We start from the raw sequence: 20,000 nt of genomic DNA, 5'->3' as shown, positions 1-20,000 counted from the left end.
CTTCTTCCAAAGGCTCGTAACAGGTGATGAAACATGGGTTCATCATTATGAACCAGAATCAAAGAGGCAGTCAATGGAATGGTGCCACTCTACGTCAGCACCACCGAAAAATTTCAAGACGCGAAAGTCAGCTGGAAAAATCATGGCGACTGTCTTTTGGGATGCTCAAGGTGACATTCTGGTCGATTTCTTGCCAAAAGGAAAAACAATAAACTCATAATAAGCTTCCTTTTGATGTATGATACATGTTCCTGTATTGGTAATTATACCTGTCTAAACAAAATGGCAATATTTTTTGACTCACCCTCGTATTATCGACTAAATATATTTTCGGCCAAATATATTTGCAGTCAATTAGACTAAATCTTCATATTCCGGAACGCTAGACGTTTTCGTGACCTTTCACGACTATATTAAGGAAATACAAAAAGAAAAAGAAAATTATGAAGTACATCCTAAAAGAAAATGTTATTAAACCAACCGTTTCTAAAGAATTATCAAGAGCCTGTTGTTATTTAACGGTGTTAAATTAATTGCTTTAAGCACCACCTTTGCTAATTAGTCCGCTTGGTAATCACGGTTTCGCTGCCAATGGTATTTTGTGAGAACTACCGAAAGATTGGATAAAGTGGGATGTAAGGGGAGATGAGTTGAGAACCGCTTTGATGTGTTGGTGATGTTTTTGTTGTTATTGTTGTTGTAGGACAATGGATGTGGCGGAATCGGTTGAGCGTCGGAAAGTTAAACAAGAAACATTTTGTGGTATGTTTTTTTCTGGTTCTTTATATTTTGAGTTCAAATCCTAATGAAATCAACTTGATCTTTTTATCCTTTCCGATGTCGATAAAACAAAATCGATCAGCCAAATCCAGAAGTCGTCAGTATCGACTAACCTATTTATTTACTACCCACAAGGGGCTAAACACAGAGAGGACAAACAAGGACAAACAAACGGATTAAGTCGCTTATATCGACCTCAGTGCGTAACTGGTACTTATTTAATCGAACCCGAAAGGATGAATGGCAAAGTCGACCTCGGCGGAATTTGAACTCAGAATGTAAAGGCAAACGAAATTCCTATTTCTTTACTACCCACAAGGGGCTAAACATAGAGGGGACAAACAAGGACAGACAAACGGATTAAGTCGATTACATCGACCCCAGTGCGTAACTGGTACTTATTTAATCGACCCCGAAAGGATGAAAGGCAAAGTCGACCTCAGCGGAATTTGAACTCAGAACGTAACGCAGGCGAAATACCGCTAAGCATTTCGCCCGGCGTGCTAACGGTTCTGCCAGCTCGTCCCCTAAAAACTGCTGGTTTTGTACCTAACTTAGAAACCATTGTTGTTGCTCTTTCTGGTTCTTTACAGTGAGTTCAAATCCCGCCGAGGTCGGTTTTGTCTTTTATTCTTTCAAGGTCGATAAAATAAAGTAGCAGTCAAGTACAGGGGTCGTTAGTAGCAACTAATCATTTCCTCTCAAAATCGTTGGTCCTGGACCTAACTCAGGAACTTGTTGCTTTCGGTTCTCTACGTTCTGAGTTCAAATCCTGCCAAAGTCAACTTTGCCTTTTACCCGTCACGGTTCGATAAAATAATTCGGTGAGTTGGCAGAATCGTAAGAGCGTCGAACAAAATGCTTTGCAACATTTCTGTTAACCATTTACACTCTGATTTCAATCTCGTCGAAGTCATATCTCAAGTCTAAGGAAAATTTCCATCCTTTCTCCCACTAGTCTCGGAGTCACTGAAGAAGAGACTTCGAGTACCGTCTCAGAGACCCTCAAAGAGTGTCTTCCACCAGTCTTAGTGACTCTGAACAAGGTCTTAAGTAGAGACTAATCAATGTAGAAGTTGTATTACGCCATATTAGACCTCATGAGGCTATGTTAGACCGTGTGAGGATATATTAGGTTATGTTAGTTAGTTAGTTAGTTAATTTTTTGGCTCAAAAAGCAAAAAGCAAGGCCATGTAGGGGGACATGGAGTTATGTACAGGGTGGTGTTCATGTAAAGAGATCAGGCCACTTGAGGTCAAGGGAGACTTTGAACCGAGCGGTCGTCGGCATCTTCACCATCTCGTCCGGCAGCTTATTCCACGGATCCGCAACCCGGACGGAGAAAGCCCCTCTCCTTCGATTGAAATGAAATCGTCGCAGATAGAGCTTTTCGGAGTGACCCCGCAGCCGACGCTCTGGAGCAGGAGTGAAGAACAGCTCTTTCGAGAGGTTACACTTTCCGCTTATGATGTTGTGAGCGAGAATGAGAACGGCGTCGTCGTTTTTCTAGAGAATAAAGGTCGAGCGTCTTTAGCCTTTCTTCATAAGACAAATTCTTGAGACCATGAACCATGCGGGAGCTAGCTTCTGGACTCTTTCGAGATGCTGTTAGAGCATGTGAGGCTGTGATAGGCCGTGTTAAACTGTGTTAAGTTATATCAGACTGCATGAGGCTGTGTCAGGCTGTCTTAGGCTGTATAAGGCCGTGTTAGACCGTATGAGGTCGTGTGATGCCGTTAAATCGTGTTAGACCGCGTGAAGCTGTATAAGGCTCCGCTTAGCCGTGTTAGGCCGTGCTAAAGCATGTGAGGTTAGATCGTGCTAGACGGCGTAAGGTTGTGTAACAGTGGGGAATCGTTACCTGTCGGTGGAATACTTTCAATTAGCCAACGTTGTAGCACTTTTAAAGTCACAGACTGTTTATTCTCGCTAGAGTTCACTTAGGTCTCTACTTGTTTCATAACATCATATTTTGAAGTTCTGCCAATGTTTTTCAGCTGCAAATTACAGTTGCCAACGTAGACAGATCGCCTTCATTAACTTAGTTTTTGTGTAGTGTCTAAGGATGTGTGTGTGTGTGTGTGTGTGTGTGTGTGTGTGTGTGTGTGTGTGTGAGTACGTAGATGTGTGATTGAGAATGTGTGTACGTTAGGCCACGTATAAAGTAACTTTGTCACTCTTCGTTCGAGCGTGAGAATATGATGTGCGTTTGCGTGTGTGTGTGAAAAAATATATATGTGTGTGTGTGCGTGTGTGTATGTATGTATGTTTGTGCGTGTGTGTATGTGCACGTGTATGCGCACGTGAATGGGAGTGTGTGTGTAAGTATATGCATACGGGTGCGTCGATGCGAGTGTCTGTATGTGTGTGTGTGTGTGTATGCATGTGGAGGTTTGTCTGTGAGGCTGGGAAGTTATGAATGTGTCTGTGTACGTGAGTGTGTCTATGTGTGTAAATGCATGCAAATGTGTCTAAGTATGTGTGAGTGTATGTGTGTGAATGTGTGTGTGTGTGTGTGTGTGTGAATGTGTGTGTTGGTGTGTGTGTGTGTGTGTGTGTGTGTGTGTGCCAATATATTGAGAACTTCTAAGAAGATTACAATGAAGAAATACCTGGAGTATTACTAAGGTAATCTAATATTATTAGATGATGTTCGCAAATGACGATAGACAGGAATAATAACCTACAGCAATGACTTATTACCACTGTAATGACACATATTCTCTGTAATGATACACTGGCATAGTAATGATAAGTTACCTCAGTAATGATACATTGTCAATATGGAAGCACTCCGTCGATTACGACGATGAGGGTTCCGGTTGATCCGAATCAACGGAACAGCCTGCTCGTGAAATTAACGTGTAAGTGGCTGAGCACTCCACAGACACGTGCACCCTTAACGTAGTTCTCGGGGATATTCAGCGTGGCACAGAGAGTGACAAGGCCGGCCCCTTTGAAATACAGGTACAACAGAAACAAGAAGTAAGAGTGAGAGAAAGTTGTGGTGAAAGAGTACAACAGGGATCACCACCATCCCCTGCCGGAGCCTCGTGGAGCTTTTTTTATGTGTTTTCGCTCAATAAACACTCACAACGCCCGGTCTGGGAATCGAAACCGCGATCCTACGACCGCGAGTCCGCTGCCCTAACCACTGGACCATTGCGCCTCCACATTACCAATATAATGACATAGTGCTACAGTCACGTGTATATGATAAGTTGAAAATCGGAGGCGTAGGTATTAGATTTATTGTTTCATTACGATCGTTTCAACACTAGATGGTTCAGAGTCATTATGAATATAAATGATTGTTTAATATTACAACGTATTACATATCGTCCGAAATTTATCTCGTCAGATAAAGATAAAAATCATGAAATGAGGAGGAAATCGCTCTGATTCTAAATCCCATTTAATTGATATATATATGATGTGTGTGTATATATATATATAATAATATATATATATATATATATATATATATATATATTCTTTATTCTTATATATATATAATATTCTTTTATTCTTTATTCTTTTACTTGTTTCAGTCATTTGACTGTGGTCATGCTGGAGCACGGCCTTTAGTCGAGCAAATAGACCCCCAGGACTTATTCTTTGTAAGCCTAGTACTTATTCTATCGGTCATTTTTGCCGAACCTCTATGTTACGGGGTCGAAAACACACCAGCATCGGTTGTCAAGTGATGTTGGGGTGGTGTGGAGTGGAGGAGCAAACACAGACACAAACACATACACACGCATACGAACCACATGGTTCGGTTTCAGTCCCACTGCGTGCCACCTTGCGCAAGTGTCTTCTACTATAGCCTCGGGCCGACCATAGCCTTGTGAGTGGATTGGTAGTAGACGAGACTGAAAGAAGCCCGTTTCGATATTATATATGTATATATATATATAACATATATATATATATATATATATATATATATATATATATATATATATATATATATAATATATATAGTTGGAATTTACAAAAAAAAAAACAAAACCAAAGACGAAGACGGGTTTGTAAACAACAAACAGGTGTATCGGTTTTAGTTTAACGCTCTTCAATAGAAAGAAACAGAAACAGAGAAAATTAAAAAATGGTTTAGTGGCTAGATGTGTGTCTATTTGTGTGTGTGTATGTGTGTGTGTGTGTGTATGTTTGTGTGTCTGTGTTTGTCCCCCACCATCGTTTAAAAACCGATACTGGTGTGTTTATGTCACCGTAACTTAACGGTTCGGCAAAATAGACCGATAGAATAAGTACTAGACTTACACATAATAAGTCGTGGGGGTCGATTTGTTCGACTAAAGGCGGTGCTCCAGCATGGCCGCAGTCAAATGACTGAAACAAATAAAAGAATCGAAAGATTTCGTCTCTGGTTTTCATCTTCGACGACCAAGCTTCAAATGATAACGACATTTTGGTTGGATAATTAAAGCAACCAATAAACAACAGCGTTTGGAAACATTATTGTCGGCACACAGTTTGTGTCCCTGGCGTTTCTATGCATTGTTATATTGTTGTTGTTGTTGTTGTTCTCGGTTGATATTAATTTTTTTTTACAAGTTCTACGTCGTCGAATTTCCTTTATCTGTCACAGTTAGTTGCAGCTTTCATCTATCTTCTGTTCGTTGAAGAAATATACAATCAGTTGAATTAATATACGAACTTCAAACAAACAGCCTTAGATTAAAATATCGATGTATGTACGCGTGTGGTGTGTATATATATATATATATAATATATATATATATTATATATATATATATATATATATATATATATATATATATAATATATAGGGGAAGAGTTCAAGAAAAAAAAAAACAAAAGACGAAGAGGCAGAGTGGTGTGTACAAAACAAACAGATGTATTAGTATAACGCCTCTGGAATAGAAAAAGTCTTTTACGTTTCGAGCCTACGCTCTTCTACAGAAAGGAACACAGAAAAAAACAAGGAGAGAAAAAAATGTGTGTAGTGGCTAAGGATCTATCATGGCGAGATATATATATATATATATATATATACTAATACAATTGTTCGTTTGTTTTCCACCTGCCTTCGTCTTTTGTTTATTTTCATAAAGCTTCCCGTTATATATATATATATATACATATATACACGAGTAAACACATAAATGCAAAACAAGGTGGAAAAGATAGTACTCGAATACCGAAGGTAGAGTAATATGCCTTTTTGTTTTTTAAGCTGCAAAACCATCACAAAAAACTTTGACTCAGAGTTTCACGTTCCCGTTGTCCGATCCCCACAGACTGCATTAATATTCCTCGTAATTTCCGTTACGTTGTTGCCTTTATTGAATTCATGAACCAAAATATACCGAATATGCTCCTTTGTCACTTCCATTAAAATTTCGAAAAAATAACTCAAAATCGAATTGCATTCTTCAAAATTTGCATTAAGAATTACTACCTGCTTTTATAGTAAGTTGACGCAGGTAGTTTATCCCACCCCCAGAGACATTTATTTCCTGCAACTGAAAAAATTGCATTATTTATGGAATGACCAAATATATTCAAATTATGTAAACTGAGGGCATTTTCCTTCTTTTATTTAATATTTTTTGCATTACAACTCATCACGAGGAGACAACAAACGAAATTCACTTCCTCCCTTTTCTTACTATATATATATATATATATATATAACAGGAGTGTGTGTGTGTGTGTGTTAAGTAGCATCCTTACCAACCACATGGTTCTGGGTTCAGTCCCAATGTGTGGTATCTTGGGAAAGTGTCTTCTACTAAAGCTTCGTGCCGACCAAGCCTTGTGAGTGGATTTGGTAGACGAAAACTGAAGAAGAACGCCATCGTATATATATATATATATATATATATATTATATATATATATATATATATATATATATTCCGGCAGGGGGTGGCGGCGATCCCTGCTGTACTCTTTCGCCACACTTTGTCTCTCTTTCTTCTGTTGTGCTCGCTTAGCTAGTGGCGGGGTGGCGTTATTGAAGACTAAAACAATGCAAAGCGCATTGTGACCGACCAGCGATGTGTAGCAACATCTGATAGCCTGGTCTGTCACGGTGATCACGGTGATATATATATTTGAGTAGTTGAATGAATTATCTTGTCATGGAATAATTCGGTTACCGATACCTGGGTAGCAAATTCACATCAGAGAAGACACGGTGAAGTACATGCTTTCGTGTGGAAAATGTGTTATGTTTTTTTTAAATATATAAATATATGAAAGAATGGAGTTGAACGACGAATTAACAAAATTCCTTTATTTTCGACATATGTTTCGAAGGCTGCATATTCCTAATTGCGAAGGAATAAGGAGTACATTATGCGCTTTCTCATCAGGAAAAGCAAAGGAACTTATGTCAACATCAGATGCACAAAAAACTTTAGATGGACTGCTCACACGGAGCCATAGTGATAATATATATGTGTGTGTGTGTGTGTGTGTGTGGTGTGTGTGTGTGTGTGTGTGTGTGTATGTATTTGTGCATGTGTGTATGTGTTTGTTTGTGTCTGTGATTGTCCTCCCACCATCGATTGACAACCGATGCTGGTGTGTTTACGTCCGCGCATCTTAGCAAAGCCCCACGCAGTGGTATTGAACCCGGAACCATGTGGTTGAGAAGCAACTGCTTACCCAACAGCCACGCCTGCACCCATATATTCAGACCTTGTAACTTTCTTTGCTGATTAAGGCCGTTAATGAAATTATTCAAGAGAGGAAGGTCGGTATCAGGAAGTGACCTTTGACATATTGAATCTTGAGAACAAAGCAAGACAAGAAGGAAGCGTGTACGACAAAGCTGCGTGCCTGAGGAGTGGTCAAACAACCCTGAAACTTGATCTAGCAACCCCGTGGCGTGACTGAAACTAATTTCTCTAGGATGGTCATTGTAACTGATCGATAGATAGTATGTTCTGTGTAAGATGGGTTAATGCCTTTCGTAGAAGACGATCGATAGAATATCAATAGAATATGACAAGACGCAAACAGGATTGCCAGACGGGAATCCAATTCGATTAAAAAAGAAAAAGAAAGAAAAGGAAAGCTGCCAACGAAACCAACATACACGATCGCCCCTCACCTGTAAAGGAAATAGCAACGAAATCTCCCTCGAACCACACCTTACCACCATTGTCACCATCATCATCATCATCATCATCATCATCATCATCACCACCATCATCATCGCCATCGTCACCAACACCACCACCACCACCACCACCATGTAATCGACTGCCCCCCCCCCCAAAAAATTTTGTTAGGTTATAGAGTCCCCGTAGCTTAGCGGTTTGGCAAAAGACACCGATAGAAGAGGTATGAGGCTTTAAAAAAAAACACTGTGGTCGATTCATTCGACTAAAAATACTTCAAGGAGGTGCCCCAGTATGGCCGCAGTCTAATGACAGAAACAAGTAAAAGAAGAAACGTAGACGATAAAAAAAATTTTTTTTAAATAAATGAATGTCTGGAAAAAAAAATCACCCCAAGTCCAAAATTTTAATGCTCCCCTTCTTTCCTTCTTTCTTTCTTTCTTTTTTTTCTTTCTTTCTTAGTTTTTCTTTTTCTCTTTCTTTCTTATTTTCTCTTTTCTCTTCTTTCTTTCTTCTCTTTCTTTCTTCTTCTTCTTTCTTTCTTTCTTTCTTTTTTCTTTCTTCTTTTCTTTTTTTCTTTCTTTCTTTCTTTCTTTCTTCTTTCTTTCTTTCTTTTTTCTTTTTTCTTTCTTTCTTTCTTTCTTTCTTTCTTTTTCTTTCGTCTTTCTTCCTCTTCTTTCTTTCTTTCTTTCTTTCTTTCCTTACTCTCTAACTTTCTCTTTCTTTCTTTTCTCTTTTTGTCTTTCTTTCTTTCTTTCTTTCTTCTTTCTTTCTATTATCTATCTAACCTTTCTTTCTTTCTTTTTACTTTCTTCTTTTTTTTTCTTTCTTTTTTCTTTCTTTCTTTCTTTCTATCTAACTTTCTTTCTTTCTTCTTTTTTCTCTTTGTCTTTCTTCTTTCTTTCTTCTTTCTATCTATCTATCTAACTTTCTTTCTTCTTTTTACTTTCTTCTTTTTTTCTTCTTTCTTTTCTTTCTTTCTTTCTATCTAACTTTCTTTCTTTCTTTCTTTTTCTCTTTTTGTCTTTCTTTCTTTCTTTCTTTCTTTCTTTCTTTCTTTCTTTCTATCTAACTTTCTTTCTTTCTTTTTACTTTCTTTCTTTCTTTTTTCTTTCTTTCTTTCTTTCTTTCTTTCTTTCTTTCTATCTAACTTTCTTTCTTTCTTTCTTTTTCTCTTTTTGTCTTTCTTTCTTTCTTTCTTTCTTTCTATCTATCTATCTAACTTTCTTTCTTATTTTTCCTTTTTCTCTTTTTTTCCTTTCTTTTTCTCTTCCTTCCTTCCTTTCTTTCTTTCTTTCTTCCTTCCTTCCTTCCTTCCTTCCTTCCTTCCTTTCTTTCCTTCTTTCTTCTTTCTTCTTATCTTCCTCTCTTTACCTGACTCTTCGCTGCTGAAATCTCGGTGCATCTTTTGTGCCATTAAGTACGTTAAACAACGGAAGTTGCATTCAGTGGAAATGTTTAACAATAAACTGTAATTCCGATTTGTAAGGATTCTGAGACGAATCGAATCGACGGTGACTCATTTATCGACAGCAATGGCCGTGCAAAAGTCTCCCTGTGTGAAATCGTGTAATGAAACAGGCGTTGTACTGGAATGGACGGGGATGCGTCATAGAGGATGTCACAGAGGGCGACCAAAGAAAGGACTCTGTCAAACTAATTGATGGATTAATCAAGCGATTAGTCGAGAAACTGATTAGTTAATTAGTTAAGTAGATGATTAATTATAAGAAAACAAAAAGGCGCGTGCTTTTATTAGCAAAATGACCCTCCCAAAGTACAGCAACAGCACAAACATGCATGTATATTGATGTATGTTTATTTGTATATATACGTATATTATCATCATCATCCAGTGTTTTAAATCCGGGTTTTGTCCCCGTTAACGGGGGTGGCTGTATCTACCTCGATGCCATACCAACCGAGGTAGGCAGCTGCAACCCACCCCAACCTATCTATCTATCTATCTATCTATCTAATCTATCTATCTATCTATTATCTATCTATCTAGCTATCTATATCTATCTATCTATATATCTATCTATCTATCTATCATCTATCATCTAGCTATCTATATATCTATCCATCTATCTATCTATCTATCTATCTATCTATCTATCTATCAATGTCTATAGATCTATCTATCTAACTAACTATCTATCTATCTATCTATCTATCTATCTATCTATCTATCTAACTATCTATCTATCTATCTATCTATCTATCTATCTAACTATCTATCTATCTATCTATCTATCTATCTATCTATCTAACTATCTATCTATCTATCTATCTATCTATCTATCTAACTATCTATCTATCTATCTATCTAACTATCTATCTATCTATCTATCTATCTATCTATCTATCTATCTATCTATCTATCTAACTATCTATCTATCTATCTATCTATCTAACTATCTAACTATCTATATCGATCTATCTATCTACTCTCTCTCTCTATCTATCTATCTCTCTCTCATCTCTCTATCTATCTATCTATCTATCTATCTATCTATCTATCTATCTATCTATCTATCTATCCTGCTCAGACGCTTTCAACTGTCTGACAGGTTCCGACTAGACCACCCGAATGCGCCAAACGTGGACATGGAGCAACCGCATCGGGTCGTCGAGATCGTATCTAGATAGGATACTGTGTAGGACAGTAGATAGAGATAGCATAGGATGTCCCACATTTCCACATAGTCAGATACACGGATCACAAACTTGTGACATGTACGCTAGACTTAGGTTAGACACTTAGGCAGGGTCCCGGATACGGGAAACTAAAACGCGTCTTCCCATCGAGACAGGTTTTCAGAGACCGGATTAGCACACTAGTAAAGAGGGCTTTGACGGGAGCCATCATCAACAACAAATGGTGGTTTGCCCCAAGAGAGCAGTAAAAGCAGAAGCGATTAGGACAGCAAAGCACTAGCCATAGATAGAAATAGAGTAGAGGGTGAGCTAGTTAAGAAGCTAGAAGAGGCAATTAGAAGCGGCATCGCATCCGACGTTTTGGCGGCGAGGTTGGCCCTCGACCAAACACTTCACCGCCAAACACGAAGGATGTGCTGTCAGAGCTAGGATGCGTGCTCTAAGGAACGAAGGTGTTGGAGCCGCGACGAGAGAGAGGCCCGGTGGCAGAGGGCAAACAGGGCAAACAAAGCCACCATTCGGTCACTGGTAGATGAACAGGGGCGCGAATTGCTCGAGCCAAGTAAAATGTGTGAGGCCTTTCAGCAGCATTTTGCCCGACTGTTCGGAACGAGTGGAGGGCAAGAACGTAGGGTGGACTTCAGTGCCTACCTACATAGCCTACCACGACTCTCGACAAGAAAGGCAGGGTGCTGCGAAGGTTGCCATCACGGCGGCGGAAGTGCGGGAAGCGATGGCAGAATGCTCGAGGGACAAATCACCGGGTTTGGATGGTCTACCCTACAAGCTTTACAATTGTATGCCAGACTTGTTTGGAGATCTCTTGGCGGCGGTGTACTGCAACTGGCAGCAAAACGGGAGCATTCCTGGTTTTGAGCCGAGGAGCCGTAACACTGCTGAAGAAAGATCTAAACAAGGGAAATGTAATAGATAACTTTAGGCCCATCACTCTGCTTAATGCAGACTTGAAAATTTGGCCAAAGGTTGTTAGCAAAGAGGTTGGCGCTTGTCATCGAGAAACTGGTCGACAAGGCGCAAACATGCGCCGTGCCAGGCCGGACCATCCATGACAACCTCCATCTGATGCGCTACATCATAGACGGGTAGTTAACGAACCTGGCATGGGTGGGGCCCTGATCAACTTGGATCAATCGAAAGCCTTTGATAGGGTAGACCATCGATACTTGGAGGCAGTCCTGAGAGAGGGCTGGTTTCGGTCCCGTCTTCCGCGGCTGGATAGCTGCTTGTACAGAGGCATCCGTTCGGTAATTCGCGTAAATGGACATCTATCGAGACCTTTCGACATTGCACGTTCGGTCCGTCAGGGATGCCCCCTCTCGGCGCTTCTATACGTATTGACTCTTGAGCACTACTGCGGAAGCTGGCGACTCTAAGGGGCATCCGCGAGAATTGGGATGCGGGACGAGCGTGTCTGCATACGCGGACGACGTCACCGTCATAGTGTCTAGCCACGAGCACATCGAGCTGGTCGGCGAGACACTGAAAAACTACGAAGCGGTGACAGGAGCGAAAATCAACCGGAAAAGTCAGTGGGCTTGCGACTAGGCACCTGGAGAAGCAAGCCCATGCCGTCCACCAGCGCCTCCGTCGTGGGACGCTGGACCGACGGCCCGGTTGAGTGCTCGGGGTATTGGTTTGGTCCGGACCTCCAAGTGGAGAAGAACTGGAACGAGATAACGAGTAGGGTGGTCACTCTCGCCCGGCAATGGGCGAGAAGAAAAAGTCCCTAAAAGGTCGAGCGGAGGTGGCGAACACGTACATCGCGTCCGTCATCTACTACCGCCTGACCGTCGTTACCTTGTCCCGACCTACCATCACCAAACTACAACGCATCCTCTTTCGCTTCTTGTGGAAAGGATGCGTCCCGATGGTCAGGCGATCCATTTTGTCAACACCCGTTAAAAGGAGGGCTGGGCATGCCGTGGTTGATGATGCGCAGACACGCGCTGAGACTGCGACATATCTGGCTCTATGTAGACGACGGTGAACAGGTGTGGTCGCCGTTTGTGAGGCACGCTTTCCCGCAGCTCGTCTCCATGACCGAACTGCAGTCGTGGATCAAAAAGAGGCCGAGGAAGGGGCGAATGGCACCGCGAGTGTCGCGTTGCTCTCAAGCAACTCTGCCGTCCTGGGTCGACCTTAAGTGACAAAACACAACCAAAGCATTCTATAGGGGTTTAGTGGGGGGAGGTACGACGACGAGCTCGGGTCGAACCTGGACGTCGACGAGGAGAGTACCTGACCCGCCTGTTCAGGACGACTTTCGGGCCAGGGCCCATGGACAACTTCCAGAGATCCTGGCCTGGCAGTGCTACCGAGAAGCGCTACCCGTTCGGGATAAGCTCTACAGACACGGCTCGAGAAACACGGGGCGGCCGACCTGCCCGAGATGCGGTCAGAGCGACGAAACCGTTCTGCACGCACTCGTTCAGTGTCCAACAATTTCCGACCTGTGGGCTTGTGTCGAACAACTGCTGTCACGTGTGGGACGAGTCGGTTTATCAGCTGAGTCTATCGTCAATATTGTCACGCCTCCTTCCTTCAAACGGGAAGGAAGAGCTATTTTCATCATCCTTGTGGCTATGGCGAAAGAAAGAATGTATCTGGTGGACGCGTCTGAAAGGATTGGAGACAAACACTTTCCTCTCTGGTCAATCTCTCATCAACTCTTCAAGTACCACTTGAAAAGGAAAGTGAGAGTAGAGAGGCAAGTTTTGTCTAGCGAATGTTTTAAAAAAAGATGGGTGAATGTAGCAAGAATGGCACGTATGAATGACGAAGCCACCTTGAGCATAGTCCTATGAACCAGAAATCGAAAACAGAGAGTTGCTTATTTGCAAAAAAAAAAAAAAAAAAAAGAAATATAAATGTGACTTCATTGACCGAGGTTACCGTGGTCTTTTCGTAGGCTTTTCTTTCCACGGGTAAACCTCACCTGTCCTCCCCTTACACTTCATATTGACATTTCTGTGATAACGATCCCTATTGATCAATTTTTTTTTTCTCCCCCCTTTTTTTTTTCAACCCCCCCTTTTGTTCCTCTTTTCTCTCCTTTTACGATCCCTTTTGATCGAAACTCCCCCTTCCCCTTTTTTTTTTTTTTGTTTTTTCTAACCCTTCAAAAGAAAAGCTCTACCTTGTAATTTGTTCTATCTGTGTGCAGCCCTGTGTGGCTAATAAAGAAACATATCTATTTATCTATCTATCTGTGGTCGCCGTTTGTGAGGCACGCTTTCCCGCAGCTCGTCTCCATGACCGAACTGCAGTCGTGGATCAAAAAGAGGCCGAGAAAGGGCAAATGGCACCGCGAGTGTCGCGTAGCTCTCAAGCAACTCTGCCGTCCCGGGTCGACCGTGAGCGACTTCAACACAACCAAAGCATTCTATAGGGGATTAGTGGAGGGGAGGTACGACGACGAGCCCGAGGCGAACCTGGGCGTCGACGAGGAATACCTGACCCGCCTGTTCAGGACAACTTTCGGGCCGGGACCTATGGACAACTTCCAGAGATTCCTGGCCTGGCAGTGTTACCGTGAAGCGCTACCCGTTCGGGATAAGCTCTACAGGCATGGCTCAAGAAACACGGGGCCGACCTGCCCGAGATGCGGTTAGAGGGACGAAACCATTCTGCATGCACTCGTGCAGTGTCCAACAATTTCCGACCTGTGGGCTTATGTCGAACGACTGCTGTCACGTGTGGGACGAGTCGGTTTATCAGCCGAGTCTATCGTCAATATCGTCACGCCTCCTTCCTTCAAACGGGAAGGAAGAGCTATTTTCATCATACTTGTGGCTATAGCAAAAGAATGTATCTGGTGGACGCGTCTGAAGGGATTAGAGACAAACACTTTCCTCTCTGGTCAGTCTCTCATCAACTTCTTCAAGTATCACTTGAAAAGGAAAGTGAGAGTAGAGAGGAAAGTTTTGTCTAGCAAATGTTTCAAAAAAAGATGGGTGAATGTAGCAAGGATGGCACGTATGAATGACGAAGCCACCTTGAGTATGATCCTATGAACCCGGAAAAATTTAAAACAGAGAGTTACTTGCAAATAAATGTGTTAACATGTTGACATTATTGACCGATGTACCGTGGTCTTTTCCGTAGGCTTTTCTTTCCACGGGTAAACCTCACCTGTCCTCCCTTTACACTTTATATTGACATTTCTCATAACGATCATTATTGATCGATTTTTTTCTTTTCCTTTTATTTTTATCCCCCCCCCATTTTTGCTTTCCTCTTTCTTTCCTTTTACGATCCTTTTGATCGAAAACCAAACCCCCTTTTTTGTCCCCAAAAAGAAAAGCTCTACCTTGTAATTTGTTCCCGTCTGTGTGCAGCCCTGTGTGGCTAATAAAGAAACATATCTTTCTCTATCTCTCTCTCTCTATCTATCTATCTATCTATCTATCTATCTATCTATCTATCCATCTATCTATATCTATCTATCTATCTATCTATCTATCTATCTATCTATCTATCTATCAATCTATTTCTATCTATCTATCTATCTATCAATCTATTTCTATCTATCTATCTATCTATCTATCTATCTATCTATCTATCTATCTATCTATCATTCATTTAATCCTCTATCTGAAGAATTTCTGATAAGGGATATTTTACATGTTTCTCCTACACTTACAATTTTGTACCTCCCATTAGCAAATGAAACACGTGTAATGGTGAATAACACCAAATTTTTTCCAACCTCGTTTTGATATATATGAATGTGTGTGTGTGTGTAATATTTTGGACTAATGGGTCAGTTAGTGTGCTGATGTGATGAGCAAAGCACTGGCATAGTTTTGGGCTACCTGGTGTCATCCATAGTTGGGGTATATTTCCTTTGGATCTACTTCAGGAATTCGGCAGCGTTAGTTGAGATGATAATCGATTCAGAAAACAGAAGAATCGATTGTTATTTGCCCTTACTGAAGCGGGCAAGTAATAGCATGACTGCCCAAACCCAAGATATTTAGCGAGGCACCACCTTATGTACGATGTACCTGATGTGACCCAGGTTGCAAAATGGATGAAACACAAAATGGTGCATAGAATCCCCCTCATAAAGACCCATACCAAATCCATCTTCTACTTCCTAAATCAATTACACACACACACACACACACACACACACTTAAGTGTGTGTGCTTTTGTGTCAGTGTTTGTCCACGGCTTCATAACCGGTGTTCGTATGTTTACGTACCCGTGACTTAGCTTTCGTTAAAAGAGATAAACAGAATAAGCAGATTTAAAAAATAAGTACTGGAATCGATTTGTTGGGCAAAAGTACGAAAAAAGTCCTTGAAGGCGGTGCTCCAGCCTGGACGTAGTCCAATGACTGAAACAAGTAAAAGATAGAAGTCATATTTTAAAGAAGTGCAAATGTCGGTTACATTTTCCACGGTACTTTTTAACAGCGTTCGAATTAAAATAGATTTTATGATTTAGCGTTGAACGGTTAGATCTTATAAAGCTTATTCATGTTGAAACGGAAGCTAATGGCATCCTCGCTTAATCAAACAGTGTCATTTTAAGATGATGTCTCCATCTTTAGTGCTCATTTTGTCATCATTTGTCAGCTCCACTTATATGGCTTACAGCATTATTCACAGTTAATTACTTGACTGCTAGCAGCAGGTTTACTACTCGTTTCTTATCCTACTTCTAAGAAAACTTATTTCGTTTGCTTCTAGAAGTCGTTTATAATGAATCTCTGGTCGATTTTCTTTTTTAGTCTGCTGTTTGCCATAAATCGAAACGGTAAGTCAGAGACGAATAAAATGGCGCTTGAGAAATAACTGTTATCACGTGATATAACTGATTGCAAAGTCAACAAGCCGCCACATCATCTGCTGTTAACGATCGGCAGCCGACCAGTTTGAAATTGCAGCCGACTAGTTACATCGAGTATAATCAAATAGATTGCATCCAATTTTATTGTTTTGCCTGCTTTGCAAGCAAAATATTGCGGTAAAAATGTTCATTCAGAGATGGACCAACACAAATACCCAACATGGTGTCGTTATATAGTTACTGGGTATATATAAACAAATCATTAACCACGTGAAAATGTCTCGTTGAAAATTAACGATTGATATACTTAAGTAAACTCTATGTCGGGGTTTCTATTATTTTACTTTTACTTTATTTATACAACAGGGTAAATTGTTTTTTTAGTGCTTAGCTATGCTTGTGTATGGTCGCAGCTCAAACAAAATCTGAAAGCAACTATTATACACACTCAACTTTAATATACAAATGTACATTGAAGTTGTTGAAGTAATATAATTTGGATATTTATGTGTGTCTTGTGTGATCAGTTGAGCTGATCCATGTGTAAAATCGCTTTCATGTTCGTTATTGAAATGCTAAATGTAAAAATCGAACATATATACGCACAGACACACTCGTGTATTATATATATATGTTTTGCGTGTAATGTTTACATTATTAGAAGGAAAAAAACAGAAACTGATTTTGCTTAAAGTGCTGTTAAAGTAAAAATAATATCGACAACGATAACAGCAACAACAACAATTATACTTTAAAAAAATTCCATTTACCTTTGTCTTATTGATGTGGCAAGGAGCAACGCTCTACAAATATAATAATGGATGAGATTGTACGGAGGGGAAACTATTATTTTTATGAGTTTTATTCATATTTATAATCCAGATCGATATTCTTTCACAGACGACGTTGGCTGTATTTTACTCCTTGTTAAAGCAAGCATCGTTTCTGTCAGTTCAATGGCGAAGGCTATTTTATCTGTAATCGTTAATCTGATGTGTTATTTTACCCCCCTGTTACTTTATTTTTATATCATAAATACATTATATTAAAAACATATTTAGATTAATTATTCACTACATGAAAAGGTTTCTAAGAATTCAAAGTTAAGTAACCGGAAAATCTCTTGACGAAACTGTCGTCTGCCGATGAAATCTATTCGGTCAGGGTACGTTGCTGGGACTCTCTCTAAGCCTCACATTCTATTAATCTTGGGGTGATGAATGTTCGGTTATGTCACCCCTACTCTTTGCCCTGTACATTAATGAATGGCATCACCTCTCGATGTAGATGATACAAGTTTTAATGTTAATTCTATGTAAATGATAGCATATTCGGTATCACTTTTCTGTGTAGGTCAGGAATCGGTAAAATGGTTTGTATTGACCCCGCCCCACCGCCGGGGTGGGAGCTTATCCAAGGGGTCCAAATCTCGATTATATCAATATAATATAACCAAATTATTATTATTCCTTACCAGTTTTAAGAATTTTTATTAAATCCTGGCACTCTTTCGATATGAGTTCCATTTACGTCACGTGTATTTGTTCACATTTGAAGAAGAAGATCGTCACTTTCCGTAATTTTTTTTTTATATATGTGGGGTTAAGGTTAGGGGTGGGAGGAAGGGTATCTTTTTTTCTTCAGAAATGTAAATAAACCCACGTGGGTTTATAAGTGACAGGTATGTAACTAGTACCGAATGATCGCCTAAATCCCTTTAAACATTTAATGACAGACAAAAGAAAAAAAAAAGAAAGAAAAAAGGAAGTTAATGAAACGAAGAAATTATTATTTATTAGCAGTATCGCCCGGCGTTGCTCGGGTTTGTAAGGGAAATAACTATATAAGCATTTTTAGAGTTGTAAAGTATAATAGCCATCTCAATATGGCTAACCACAAAGGGGGGGGGTGTTACTGTAGCTTTTTACGTTCTGAGATTTAATAATAAATTTTTAGAGAGTTACTTCCCTTATATATGCCAAAAATGCATTAAAAATGGAAAAAATTGATGGTAAATTTTTTTTTAAATCGTAGACTCATCGTAGACGCGCGCTAATAGCCAGAAGGGCTCGAAATGAATCACGACTATAAGATACCCGGTTTTGGTTAAACTGCACCGCAAAATGTGGAAGTAGAGTGGAATCTAAATCGTAGGAGACAGACACACAGCTCGACTTTTATATAAAAGATAAATCAAGAATTTTTTTTATTAGTGAATACTTTTTAATTTAAAAATTTACTTGATGGGGGTCGATAAGTTATCAGCGACTCCTTGAAGGGTTTGAACGCTATAAGACGTTAGCTGACCTTTAATGTAGACCATAGGTTCTCAAAGTGGGCGCTACCGCCCCCCCCCCCTCACAATGGGCGTTGAGACGGTACAGGTGGGCGCTGGTGCCTAATGGGGTGGTGAGGGGTGCGGTAGAGAAAAAGGATGCGTTGAGGGGAAAGCACTGGATTGAGGGACGCTATGAATTTATTATAATACTATCATAGTATTGTATACAAATTATATAATCTCTCTCTATATAAAGCTGAAGTTGTCTGTGTGTGGCAGGTTTGGTAGCCTTCAACTAATACTATCTTCTCCGAGACCCTGCAGCGCAAATTGACCAAAATTGAGAGTATGATAGAAGAAGGCTTGCTCTTCCTTCTGTAGAAGATAAAATTCAAATCGGACCATGTTAACACCAAAAATTATTTACATCAAAAAGGTGCTTTTCTTTCTATGAAAATCCCTATTTTTTACGATTTTTTGACTGCTGTGTCGTCATTTTTCGGTGTATTTCAACCAGGAAAATGCTCACTTAAGTGAATAACAAGCTAAATGATGCAAAATTTTTACTTTTCAAAAATTCCAATTCTAAAGGGCCGAAACAAACCCGAGCAACGCCGGGCGATACTGCTAGTATTATGTTAAATATCAAATGATTCATAGTATATACAAATTAGTAAAATATAAAATATTTTTTTTATACATAGAAATAGGGGTGGAGGCGCTGAGGGTATTATGCGGCTATGAGGAGGGGGGCGGTGACCCAAAATATTTGAGAACCTTTAATGTAGACGATATCACTTTTGTTACCCCTCCTTGCCAATCTGCACGCATACGTCACCGACAGCAACCTGCCAACCTCACATCAAAGTAGCACTGCCTCTAACATTAAACGCTCTGAAAACGAAACAGTTTCCAATGGACTTATGGGGATCTAGTCACAGCAAGCGTTAAAAGAAGCAATCGTCTTCCTCAGCGGTTCTTAACCGGGGTTCATATGACCCTTGGCAAGCCTTGTGAGAATTTTTTGGTTAAGATATCTTTGCAGTAAATTGTTAATACTTCTTCAATACACCAAATATCTTAATTTTTTCTTTCTATGCAATTCGTAATAATCCTTTCTACTATAGGCACAAGGCCTGAAATTTGTGGTGTGTGTAGGGGGTGGGGGGGGGGGGACTAATAATTTCATCGATCCAGTGCATCGCTGGTACTTAATTTATCGATCCCGAAAGGATGAAAGGCAAAGTCGACCTCGGCAGAATTTGAACTCAGAACATAAAAAACAGTCGAAATACCTATTTCTTTACTACCCACAAGGGGCTAAACACAGAGGGGACAAACAA

At 40.2% G+C, this 20,000-nt stretch overlaps 2 long non-coding RNA genes across 2 annotated transcripts in view; one reads left to right on the top strand and one right to left on the bottom strand.

The window, feature by feature from the left end:
• LOC118762170 overlaps positions 1-214 on the top strand; it is a 23,155-nt gene extending 22,941 nt beyond the window's left edge. Inside the window, exons 3-4 of the long non-coding RNA XR_004997947.1 lie at positions 65-69; positions 201-214. This is a non-coding gene — a long non-coding RNA (uncharacterized LOC118762170). The remainder of the gene's footprint in view (positions 1-64; positions 70-200) is intronic.
• The window catches only part of LOC118762171, a 175,152-nt gene that overhangs the window by 121,814 nt on the left and 33,338 nt on the right, over positions 1-20,000 (bottom strand). The window lies entirely within an intron of this gene.

Source organism: Octopus sinensis, linkage group LG2, assembly GCF_006345805.1.
Source record: "Octopus sinensis linkage group LG2, ASM634580v1, whole genome shotgun sequence".
Classification (NCBI taxonomy): Eukaryota; Metazoa; Mollusca; class Cephalopoda; order Octopoda; family Octopodidae; genus Octopus; species Octopus sinensis.
Note: the sequence above shows the minus strand (reverse complement) of the source record. Positions and strands in the feature narration are given on the sequence as shown.